The sequence below is a fragment of the Pygoscelis adeliae genome, unplaced genomic scaffold, assembly GCF_000699105.1.
Source record: "Pygoscelis adeliae isolate BGI_AS28 unplaced genomic scaffold, ASM69910v1 Scaffold178, whole genome shotgun sequence".
NCBI classification, from domain to species: Eukaryota; Metazoa; Chordata; class Aves; order Sphenisciformes; family Spheniscidae; genus Pygoscelis; species Pygoscelis adeliae.
Window position 1 is genome coordinate 1,482,565 of NW_008825323.1, and position 12,990 is coordinate 1,495,554.

At 39.4% G+C, this 12,990-nt stretch overlaps 1 protein-coding gene across 1 annotated transcript in view; it reads left to right on the forward strand.

Moving 5' to 3' along the window:
• GPR98 (G protein-coupled receptor 98) overlaps positions 1-12,990 on the forward strand; it is a 289,750-nt gene that overhangs the window by 209,538 nt on the left and 67,222 nt on the right. The gene's annotated exons all lie outside the window — the stretch shown is intronic.

Here is a 12,990-nt window from a genome sequence, read left to right on the forward strand (position 1 = left end):
GCTTGAGCAAGCTAATGTCTGTCTAAGTATTTGGATGAAGTCTCTTATGTCCCCCTTCCCATATTACTTCAAAAGCGTTAAATTTAGTCCTGAATCTTAGAACAACATGCTTGAAACACCAGACTTTTACAGGCAGGAATAGCTAAGGAAATAGCTAAGAATAGCCAGAAAAAGCATTCAGGGATTTTAATTGAACTGTCAGACGTGCTAAGAGGAAGAGGTTTCTGTGACAAATGGATGTGGAATTCCCATCCCCTAATGCCTGAGCCTTGCTTTATATTCTGCGTGGACTTGGAAGTGTCTCCTTGTGTGGTACTCTCCCTCCAGCTTGCGCTTCCTGTTATCCCAATTTTCTCCACCTCCTTTCGCCTCAGTTTGCTGGCAAATCACCTAGGATTTCAAAGCTTTTGCAGACCGCTGTTGCTAGGGCTCAGTGCAGAATGATGCTTGGACATCTGGATGTGAGGCTGAATGCTGTGCAAACCACTCAGCTGAAGCAGCGGGGGGAAAAAGCCTGCGTTTTTCACTGGCTGATTTCTCACCATTCACTCTTTTGCCCTTCTCAGCAGGGTAAATTAGCCCGTGCTGAGCTCTGTACTACTGTAAGAAAAACGTTTCTGATGAACCAGAGCTACTTGGGTTATGTCTACACTGCACGACAATGTAGACATTCCCATATATATATAGAGAGAGATATATATGTACTGGGCAAATTACCCAATTTCCCTGACGTATAGCAACAGTTAAGAGAATACAAAGTTTGGCCTTTTTGTATTCTGTACTTGAGCTTTATTTTCTGAACTCCTCCATTATTTCCAGTGAAGCTGCCTAATGTGCTACCCACTGCTAAGGATTATTTAAAAATAACTCGCTGCTAAATGTGATGGCTTTAATTACCTTTTATTTATCCCTCATTACCAGCATATGTTTTCAGTGGAGGAAAATAGTTGGGGGTGGGGGCAGGGGGTTGAATGCTTTTTATATCTTGGCAAATATTTACTGTTAATGTTAAGCAAATGTTAGCACATCAGAAACAGACATAATCGCTGTGTTGTGGTTTTAAAGCATTAAAATAAAGAAAGATAAATTCTGGCTGATTTGAGTGACAGAATTTTGAAAAGTGAGTAGAGGAAAATATTTGTTATTAAGGTAATATTCCCAACCAATGTTAAGTTCTGACAAATCAAGTTAGTTTTAAAGGATTGCAAGGATAGGTTGTTACAGGTGAAAGCTGCACCCACAAATGACCTTGGGGCCTGGTCCTTCAAACAGCTTCAGATGAGGGGATTTTTGTGCCCAAGCAAAACTCCAGAGAATTCTCTGAAGCCTGCATAGTACTATGGCAAGAGTAACAGAGAACAGCTGCAGGATGAAGGCTTGCATCCCTGCCACTGACAGCTTTTAAAAGCTTCATATTTCCTTTCAGGTTGTGTAAGAAATTAGCAAGATAGTCCCTCCTACTTTATGATCTTTAATTAGCAGAATACCGCCTACTGCTACTAAAAAAACTCATTCTCAGTCTATCTGTTTTCTAACAGTTTAGAAAAGCCTTCATCTGATACGGTAGAATACAGCAGGAAATGCTAAAATAAGCAATAGTGAGATCAATACCAGAAACTGGCTCCGACCACTTCATTGACACTGACATGCTGTTTATAATAAGTATGTAAATCTAACCTCTTGTATTTGATCTTCCTAAAAAGAGTAGAAAGAAAATAAGGGTTTTTTTCTAACTTTACCACAGCACTGTTCTGCAGTAGGTCGATTTTGTGTTCACATTTTAGTTGCGTGAAGTACATGGACATTGACTGTAATTAGTGCAGTGAGCTGCGCTTTGGAAGGCACTCTTGTCTGTGCTATGTAACAGCACCAGTAATTAAAAGTGTATCCCACCGAACTGTGCTAAGGTATGTCTGAGAAAAAGGAATGCAGCTTTAGCGGATTGATTTGTATTAGCAGTATTAAATTTAGTTGTCAGTATGGCTTACACAGAATCAGTATGTCTAATAGTGAGGCTGCAGAAGAAGAAGTTGTGGTGTGTGCTTATCTTGGACGTTTATTATGTTACAACAAAACATGCAGATGAAAAAAAGTCTACACGCTAAATACTGTTTTGAAGTGGGGAAAAAAACTTTTCATGACATTTTGTTATTCTTCATGCCAAAGAGCAGGACTGTGAACATGAGCCTCATTTATGTTTGACAGTTTGCACATGGAAACATCCCCTTTTTCAGCTAGACTTATATTAAAATCCTTGGTTTAAAGAATTAGTAGAAAAAGTACTTTAATTAGGACTGCCTTCCCTAAAAGCTAGTGCTCTTGAATGTGAGATAATGTAACAATTATTAAATAGTCAAAACCCAGAAAATAACCATAATAATAGATCATTGTTTCAAAGCCATTGATAACGAGTGATGCACGTGGGAAAGAAGCCTTAGATGTAAACAGGAGCAAGAGAATTAACTAAAATCAGACACAGAACTCATTCTATAATTTTAAAATTGCAGTGTTAGCAAGAACTCTGCTCCAACATATTTTAAGCAGGTTTCTACCAGCTTATTTTCCTGGTCAAATGCTGAGGGCTGCAAGTCTTCTGGGGCTTCTGGCATGATCTGCCTGGGGACTCCAGAGCTTCCAGTGCCTTGGAAGTCTAAACTGCATTAACACAGTGCTTCTGCTAGGTCCTTGCTGCTTCTCCTTTGGTAATTGCTGCTTCCTTAGTATTCTCTTTCACAGGAGGGGAAAAAAAGAGGGGGAAAAAAGTAGGTATAAAATTGTTCAGAGAAATTTCCAGAGGATGGTATAATGAGAAGACTGAAACAGTGGGCCATGTTCTAAAACAACAGCAGATGACATTTGGGTCCTTATTATAGAAAAGCATTGCTTAGGCATTTTATTTTTCCCCTTTTCACAACTGTTTAGCTCTACAGTAACAGTAGCAGTAGAGACAAACAAGGAAATTGTTTTTTGCTTTATTATGCAGTAGGTCTGGTTTATTGACAAGACTGTTGTTGAGCACACTGACTCATACTGAATCTTCTGAAGATCCTGTTCTTTGCTGTTTCAAAACAGCATCTTGGCACTTCTTCATTCTTTGTTCATGGTAGACTGGATTTTCCCCACTGTTTTCTATTGTTGGTAGTTACTCTGCGAGTACCTCCATTAATGAATGTGGTGCTACTCATAATGAATTTTGACATGTGAGTAAAGGTGATAGGGTCAAATTTCTAGCAGCAATTCCTACTGATGTAGAGTTGTCTTTCAAAAAATTGTTGGGACAATCTGTCCAAATGTAAACATGAATGAGCAAGCCTTGGCTTGATTTCCGGCAATTGTAAGTTCTGCTGCTTTCTGAGTTTACATTTCTTAACAAAAATGGTCTGTTTTCATTACCTTTTTCCCCTCCTTTTTTCTCCTCTTCCCCTCACTTTCTTTTCTCTTTCTTTTGCTGCGTAAAGAAACTAAAAGAAAACTAAATAATGCCAAGGGGTTGACTGCCACATTATCACTCATAAAATCCAGAAAAACTGTTTAATAAACAGTTTGCATTTCATTTGAGACTTAAAACCAGTAAAAGAATTAATTTCCCCATGTTGAATTGTATATGAAATAAAAGGTATGGGCCTGTCTCTGAGCTAATCTGCATGAGATATAAACTGATGGAAATTCATCAAACACAAACGCAGCTTTAATTTTCGTTCATACCAAACAATATCCACAGCAGTAGTATGGGCAGTGAGAGATTTCTTGGCTTGTTCATTTTCCCATCATCCCAATGAGGTGACGGAGGCCAAGTACAGCACTGAATCAAAGGGGGTCAGCTAGCTGCATTATGCTTTGGGCAGCAGTATTTGATTACAGAAGTCTCAAAAGGTACTTGTACAAGTGGGTGACGTGTTTCACAGCTGTACTGGGCTCTGTGGAGCAGCTTTTATGGTTCATCTGAGATTTGCTTGCTTTGACCGATAAACAGATGATGTTCGTGGTCCAGAGAAAATCCCCTGTTTCCTTTTGAGGTAAAGTGATTAAACAAAAGCAAAAGTAACATTGTGGAGTAATCTTTGAGCTGCAGCTATAGAGAAAGCAGTCGCCTTTTAAATTTTTTTCCAAAATAATTCCATAGGTCTCTACAACCTTTCTCAAGCAACTGTTTTGCTGAAATTATAGGGTGAAAAGTGTTTTTGCCCTGATTCCAGTTCTTGCATCACATCACTTAGGTAAGTAGGGCAAATTGAACCAGGCATCGTTTACGTTTTGACATCAAAATTTGTGTAGTTGTCACCATGGATCAAGACCACATCTAAATGTAGGATAACTTGTGAAACAGCTGGTGGAACATCGTGGCCATGGGTTTATGAAGAACTTGCACAACATACAGAGAATAAGATTTCTTGCAAAGGTGCTCAAAAGCGTAAGATGAACTTGTAGCTCCAACCAGACAGGTATTTTTGGGGCAGAGGCTCAGTGTTTGCGCAGGGGCTGTTCCACGTCTTTGCTAGGTGCCCCATCTCCCCTGGGGAGCTGCACTGGCTTCGGGACACTCAGCTGCAAGAAGCAGCTTATCTCAAAGTCTGTTTCTGCAGCATGCCGATGCTGGCTAACAAAGCACAGCCTTGTAAAACCCTGTTAATAAACAGCTGCTGGAGCCAGTAACGCTCAGCCTTCAACAAGTGGCAGTTTGTCATCCCGGAGCTAACAGACGTGGAAGTGGTGCCAACCTTGCCCCTTGCCGGAGGTGGCCTGCGTGCTGTGGGACCGCTGCCGGAGGGGACCTGAGCTCCTCGGGCATTGCCCTCGGCGTTTGCTCTGCAGCAGCGCCCGCAGCCAAGAGCCGGGCTTTGCTGGGTGGCCTCGCAGGCAGCTGGGTGCATATCTGCTGTTTCACCACCTGGGAAAGGCAGATGCAGCGCTTTCGATAAGGGGCATGGGGGGTGCAGGCTCGCCGCTCTGCAGGCTCACAAATTTAGGTTTTTCAGACTGCTTGTGAGGAAAGAAACTGGTACTTCCTCCAGAGCAGTAACACCACGAGTTTCCGCTCTGCGTGGTGTCCTGCACAGGCTGTACTGAAAGCTGCGTATGTTTGCAAAGCAGGGGGGGAAAAAAACCCACCCTGAAAACCCCAAACAAACAAAACTCCACATATTGCAAAAGCCTCTGTTAACATCCAGAGCTGGAGATTCTCTGGCTGCATTGTTTGGAGGTGAGAACTGACACAAAGTTTTAAAAAAAAACCTTCAGTAATATCAGGAAGGGTTGTCTGTGGTTCACTTATCAGCAAGAACATTTATTTATATTAGTGTTCTTCACTTACCAGTAACAGCACCGACGTGAGCAAGTGCTCACGAAGTGCACCGAAGTTCAGCAAGCACTGTATTGTTTAAGTTAAAAATAAGAAATCTTTATAAACGCTGGTGCATTTTTTACATTTCTAATTTGTTTTACCTGACATTTTCTTAGCTTTCCTAAATGTCTTATCTTACTGGTAGAAAGCTTATAAATTTTCAGCAAATTTACTTTGTAAATTACAAAAAGGATTTTTTTCAGAACTAGAAGCAACAGGAACTGATATTTAAATAGCTTCAGATAGGTATCATGCAGAGAGAAGTGTGATATTTACAACTGTTGTGTCTGTCATCTTAAATTTCAGAGGTGCTTTACACATAACAGATTATTCTTCGGGACTGGAACCCACTAATATTAGAAAATTTTTTTCTTTGTAAAATGTAACTCCAGCAGTGTCAGTTTTTTAAAAACTTCTGTAATCATCATGTACCCTTTAATTTCAATAGACTCTGTATTTAGCACCCAATTACTTGCATTTAGGACCCCATTCTCGCAGCTGGCTATACTGTTTTATGGAAAGAAATAGCAAAATATTTCTAGTAAGAGCATGTACATATGTAAATATCACTTTAAAATCTTAAACTGTCTAGTTAGAAATTACCAGTGTGTAACAAATACATTTCCAAGTTTTTTTCTAATAAAACCAAAATTTGAGCTATTTTATAGTACTGAACTGCAACTCGATTTAAGGAAATCAGAGTGCAGTTTAAAATTTGATACAGCCCATGAAATTTGGCCAACATGGGTGAAGCATGCAGGTTTTTTGCAAGTCATTAAAAAAAAAAAAAGTGGCAGGGATTTTCCAAAGAATATAGGAGAGCTGGTGGGCAACCACATCCTGCCAAGGTGATGTCAGCGGGATGTGGGCTGCGTCAAGACTCTTTGAAAGCTCCAGCAACACCCTTTGACTCAGGTATAAACCAGTGCTGCTTTCACCTTACCATAAGGCCGTTTATTGGAGTTACCCAATGCAAATATAAATCAGATAGCTCTCTCCTGGTTATTTTGAGCTACTCTCTTGTTGCAGAGCAGACAAAAAAAGCATCTATTTCCTGAGGGGAACCTCTTGCTAAAAGAAACCCTTGCATATCAGAGAGTCATCAAAATATCAAGCCATGTCACATTTCAGTCGGCCTCCACGACTTGAACAACCTCTCTGGCCTGCCAGGTGTAATTTAGAGTACCCTGTAATTTAGAGTGGCCATAATTTACACTGACCGGTGTGAAATTGTTCTTCCCTGCTCAGTCCTGTAGAAAAATCAGCTTAGTTGGAGGGAAGGTCCTTGCTCGGTGTGCTCATACAAAGATTTCTGAAGGACTGAATCATGAAAGGGGACATATTGTGCCTTCCTGAGTCACGATACCACTGTGCTTCCCTTCCAGTGTTCGATTTACCCAAGCCATGTCACTTCTTCTTTTAAAACTTGCCGTGGGCCTGAGGTTATTATGAATAATGAGCTGTTAGAAATGCAGACTGCTTCTGACTGTTAATGCTCAGCTTCAGTACAGCTGCCACAGCCTTTTGAGTCTTATTTTTATGAAGGCATCCATGGCCTTGTGTAGTGATGCTGGAAGCCAGATGTTTGTTTTTATCAAATCATGTTTTTACACTTTTTGGTGAGGGATGTGTAGCATTTAGAAAAACAATGTTATTATCATAATCATCATCATTATTACTATCATCATCATCATTATGTAATAATAATATATTTTTAAAAGAATTGAAACTGTTGCTTCCTCTTAATGCAGGTCGTTATGCAGCTGCAGTACATTATTTTATTATGACTTCTTTTTTTTCTATAGTTGCTGGAGTTTTCTGCTTCACACAAAGATGCTCAAACACCACTCTCAGTTTCTGAAACAGCAGAGGCATAAGCATTCACTTCTGCTAGCTGGGAAATTATGACATCCAAATTTGCAGAAAGACCAGTTTATGTTTAGGCCTTCATTTATATATTTTATTATTTTAACTACTGAAATATGACTATCACAGTATGAACTTAGTGCAATGAATCAGTATTTCAATATAAATTATTTTAGGTTATGCATAAACACTGTAATAAAACTGTAAGAAGATACATTCTCTTAATCATTGTTGGGTTTTCTGTAGAAGTTTGATCTTACCACTGTAAGCCAAAACAAAGAAAAAAAACCAAACTGGTGTTGGTTCCAAATTTTCAGGACCAACTTGAAATACTGTAAAGGAGCCTGCTTCTCTCCAACTGTAGGTATCCACCATCACCCAAAATCAGCTATTTCAGTAGACCTCCTAGACTTGAGGAGGTTACTGCTTGTCACCTTTGAAAACGTTCTAAATTATAAAATGACACCTCAAATTCCAAACATTCATGTCAAATAAAAGAACTCCAAGGACTGATACCTGGCCCAAAGGTTAAGTGACACAGACTGGTTCTCATTCACATTTGTTTGAAATCCCTCCCCCAGCCAAAACTACATAGCACTTGGTCTCTTCAAAGAGTCTTCATAGCAATAAAATGTATTGCTTCGTGTGGGTTTTTTCAATTCAGAGTATCTGAAACAACATGAGAGTTATGTTGACAGCAACCAGGGAGTGTTTTTATAACACAAAACTGAGGGTACGTATGGTATGCTCTCATGGATGGCACATGGGCCCTAAGGCCTGGAGTAGAGTTGGAGCAATGTTGATAGACTGTAGAGGATGGAAGGAGTAAAATCTGCTGTAGTTTCATCAATAATGACTTTTTTGACTCAGTCTGCCTCTGCCTGGACATTGTTTTGAAATCACCTAGTTGAAGTCATGCAAAACAGAGTTAGGCATTTTGGATGGTAAGAGGATCCATGCTTGACCATAGATCCCTAGATCTGCATTTGCTGGTGCGGATGTCCCCAACTAAGTCAATATTGAATGAGGATGGGAATTCTTCCTAGATCCTTGTTTTTCCTTTTCACTTAACCAAACAGATGTATTGTGCCAACATTGGACCAACGTTCGGTTGAAAAATGTTGTTTCAAGCTGTACTTGCATGTAAATGCATCCATAGAGGCAGAGGCCTGATTGTCTAAGCACTGTCCTGACAGCTGCTATCTCCTGCATTGTGCTTTTTGATCTGGCACTGACATCCTCAACAGCCTTGTAAAAATCATTTTACATCACAAAGTTTTCATTCTGCGCTGCAAATGGAAATTGTAATCTTTATAGCCCATGCTTAGTATGTATAGATGATAGAAGCATTACTCAATACTATCGTTTGCATGCCATGTTATTACTCAGAGCACAGCTGAAACCAATGGTTGTTTTCTGAAGGCTTAGGAAAAAAATGTAATGCTTGGGATGCTGTATTGTACTGCAATGCACTTTGCCCTTTGCAAAAGAAAAAAATATAAATACCTTTGCTGATGGGTTGTTTTAAAATTATCTTGTTTGTGTCTTACACATATTTTTAGAGAGAGATTCTCTGACCAGTAGCAGGATGAAGGACATATTAGCAGTGAAAGCAAAGGTTTTGGTAAATGTTATTTTGGGTACTGGATAAAGTAAAAACTGCATTGTTAGACTGGAGCTAAACATGTGGTTCTCACCCTTGTGCATCTGAAGGATGACTTATTCTATTATGCAGTTTGGATTGTGCAGTATTTTAGCTGATTATGGGTATAAATGAGCTTGCTTATCATCAGGGACATTGGGAGGCAACATCCTAGTCAAATACCAAGTAGGATGTAAATAAAATAGATGCTAGGCATTTTCTCTGGATGTGTGCAGTTATCCTGTGGATGTGCATAGTTTGCAGTTATTGATAACGAAGGGAAGGGAAGTGAAAGGTAAAGGGAGAAAGGAAGGGGAGAAGGAAAGGAGAACGGAAAGGCGAGGCAAGGCAAGGAAGGAAAAGGAGTAGAACTAAGAAATTATCTACAGTGGAAAAAAGAAAACTCAGCTGATCTTCTCTGTTTCCTATTTTGGGATTGACTCTGTGGATTGCCTAGGAAATGTTTAACAAGTGTTCACCAGAAGAGAAGGCTTTATCTACATTAGAATTAAACCACGGGGGCTTCATTGGAAAGAATGGTTCAAACAGAGAAAAAAGAGCTGCCTGACAGCTTTCATTTTAAGGCATGTGCTTTAGGTATTTTTATATTTTTTTCCCCAAGCATTAATTTCTGGGCTTGAAAGTACCTTACTAGTTTGTGTCTGGATCCTCTTTTAAGGGACCTAGCCCTGATCTTTGTGGATCAGCTGCATACATCTAATCCCTTCTGTGACTACTCTGATAGCCATCAGGCAATCTTGGTATCGTTTAAGCCCCTCAGCTTGTGTTTTCCAGTAAGAAAAATGTATTACAACATGGAGGAAGTATTATTCTTTTTTTTTTTGCCTACTCGTAGATTGCTAGTTCCTTTGCCCAGTTGTAGTTTGCCAATACATGTCCCTTTAGGAAAAAAAAAAAACAAACAAACACCCAAACAAAACAAATCAAAACTTTTTTTTTTTCAGTCTTCCTGAGTGGAACGCATTTACAAGACCTCTGGTAGCCTTCACAGCTCTACTGTGAACTTTCTTCCTTCAGTTCATGCTTTTGTAATGTGCCAAAACCAGACACAGCTTGCCACTGAGGTTTTGGTAATGCTGACTAGAGCAGTACGGTTACTTCATATGTTTTGCAATATATACTGCCATTCATACGTTGGAGTATGACTTCTACATCTTTGCAGCAGCATAAAGTTATGACTCATATTCTGCTTAATGTGATCCACAGTAATTTCCAAATTCTTTTCTGCAGAATTAAGATCTAGCCAGTGAGTGTGGTAGGTGTGTAGTAGGTTTTACAAATTTGCTTTCCTTGTGTTGCATCCCGCTAGGTAATTCAAATAGTGTCAAAAGTTTCCAAGTGCATTTATAAACCAAACGTGTAACCTCATGAAAGAATTAAATCAAGTTTATCTGATGTAGTCTGTTGTCCAGAAAAGCATCTTGATTTTTGCTTTTTAACACTTCATGAGCTGAATGTTTTATCGTATCTCATATTTGTTCGATTAGATCTGTTCAACAGGCTGATATGTCAGTTAGATCATGTTGTTGCCCTTTCTGACCTTTGGAGCAATGTTAGTACATATCTAGCCACCTCAAATTTCCCTGTATATTCCAAGACATATTGAAAAAGACTGTCAACAGACTAACTATGTGCTCAGGTAAATTTTTCGGAATTCTTAGATGAAACTTCTCAAGGAATCATGACTTTAAAAGGTCCTTCAAATATTGTTCAATGTCCTCCTTGGTTACTAATGGACTGGAAAATACTACATTTGCCTCATATAATACAAGCCTGGGATAAAGGAGTTTCCATTCAATGTACCACAGCACAAAGCTGGGAAAGAAGTACATTGAATGTCAGTTATAATTCATAATGTTATTGACATCTGAGATCTGTTCTGAAAAAGTGGTATGGTATTCAGTGGGGAGATGTGGAAAGAATTGTATCTTGCCAAGAATAATTAGCTATGCAAAAGTAGGATGGGGAACAACTGGCTGTTTACCAGTTCTTCACGAAAAGATCTTGTGCGTCTTGTGGATGATAAACTGAGCATGAGTCAACAACTTTGTGTTATGGCACAAAAGGCAGAGATGGTATTGGCCTCTCTTTAAAGCAACTTAGTCTGAAGGACACAAAAAGGCCTTCTGCTGTGGTCATGTACTGAGATGAAATGGTATCAAAGGTGCTGGACCCCATAATTTAAGAAATAAATTAGCAAAGTGGTGTAATCAATGAGACCGGCAAAGGTCTTAAATATAAAATATGCTCAGAAAGATTGAAAGATCTAGGACTGTTCAGTTAAAAGAAGACCGGACAGGAAAATGGTAGCAATTTACAAGTAGATAAAGAAATGTTGCAGCAAACAAGGGAAAAATCTGTCTCCCACATCTGTGTTGGCTATGCCAAGACATAACATGCGTACACCACACCAAGAAAGATTTAACACTGGGAAATGGTCTCTAGAGGTACGTGCTGTGAAGCACTGAAACAGGAGAGGTTGCGTGTCATATCTATCTAGTATCTAGGTTGCGTGTTCTTTATCAGGCTAGACAGACATCAGGCAATAATGATGTGGAGTGTGGTGTAAAGAAAAGCTTTTTTATGGAGACAAAAGCTTTTTAGTTCTCAGCCACAGTACAATTTCCTTTAGTAAAAGGTTCACATGGACAGCGAGTCATTTCTGAGGGTGCTTCCAAAATATTTTCAAATTCTCACTCGTGTTAAACTATCCCATAGCAGTATCCATGATACCATCGCAGGCCAACACTGCTGGAATGTTAGGTAGCGAGGTGGCATCTGGTATACATGCAATTGTTTTTTTGGCTGGGTTGCAAACTTCCTATCAGTGCTGTAAAGCTTAAAAAACCTCCAAGTAAGTGCTACACCGTCTTCCATTATCCAAGGCAGCCATAAAGCACATCAGATTGGGCCACTCTCTTTAAATGGGTCTTCCAATGAATTTTAATACGTGTTGAGTCCATGTTTTCATGGTGTTGTGTGGTCTGTTGTTAATGTATATAGAAGACTGCATGAAGTGGAATGAAGACTATGAGTCTAAACACATGTCCCTTTGACACTGTGAATTTTTGTATAATCTTGTAGAAATTTCTAGAATCTTATCTACTCTAGAAACAGAAATTTCTCTGGTGTGAATGTGGCTTCAATTTCCTCAGGAAATAGTGACTATCATCAGCTCCAACATTACCCATTTTAAGCTCAGCATACCCTTTGTGACTGGTTTTCTTCACATCAGTTCATAGCAACATAAGCAATTTTTTTTAAAAAAACAGCGCACACAAACAAAATTGCATGTTTCTTTCCCTGTCAGGTGAGTGGAAAACAAAACACAGCACAAACATTAATCTTGTTGCTTAATGTATTTATGGAAAAATTACTACTGTTACGATATAAAACAAAAAAAGAGTGGAACTGTATAATCTATTCAGGCTGAGAATTCATCAGGTTCAGGAGGCTTTCACACTGCAAAAGCCAACACAGTTATCTGCTGTGAGGGAATGTCCGCCACTGATTCAGTCTCAAACAGTTGCTAAAACCAGCATTTTCCTGCATGCAGTTTTAAAGTAATTGAGCATTATTTTTGTTTTGCTTTAAAATGCTCTGCTTTAAAGCTCAGTGGCTCATGAACCACTCTGCATTGATCCACTGCATTGATTCTACCATCATGGTAGATGGCCATGTGCATAAAACGTCAGCAATCCTGAATTGTGCGTGCAGGGTCCATGGACTGGGGCCTCTAGCTTGTGTTAAGGGAAATAAAATAAATAGTACAGCATTATCTGGACACTTACTGCTTTGGGTTTGTACCTCACTGCCAAAAGCTGTGAAGGTATTTGATATAAAGAACAGCAGCATTACAAAACAAGCAGAAAGTTGGAAGAAGGGACCAGAAGGAGCAGCATAAACTCCTGTAAGAATTATTGCACTAGATGTAGGCCTACACGGGAGCAATTTGTCAGCTGAAATTGCAAACGAACATAGAGCAGAGAACTGAGTTTGCTGGTGATTGCGAAATGCAATGCGAGAGATCAGATCTTCTCAGAGGATTGCACTTAAAAACTGTGTCAAAATTAAAAGCCTAGAGCTTCCGCCTATTAAAAACCTATGAAGTTTTCAAAAG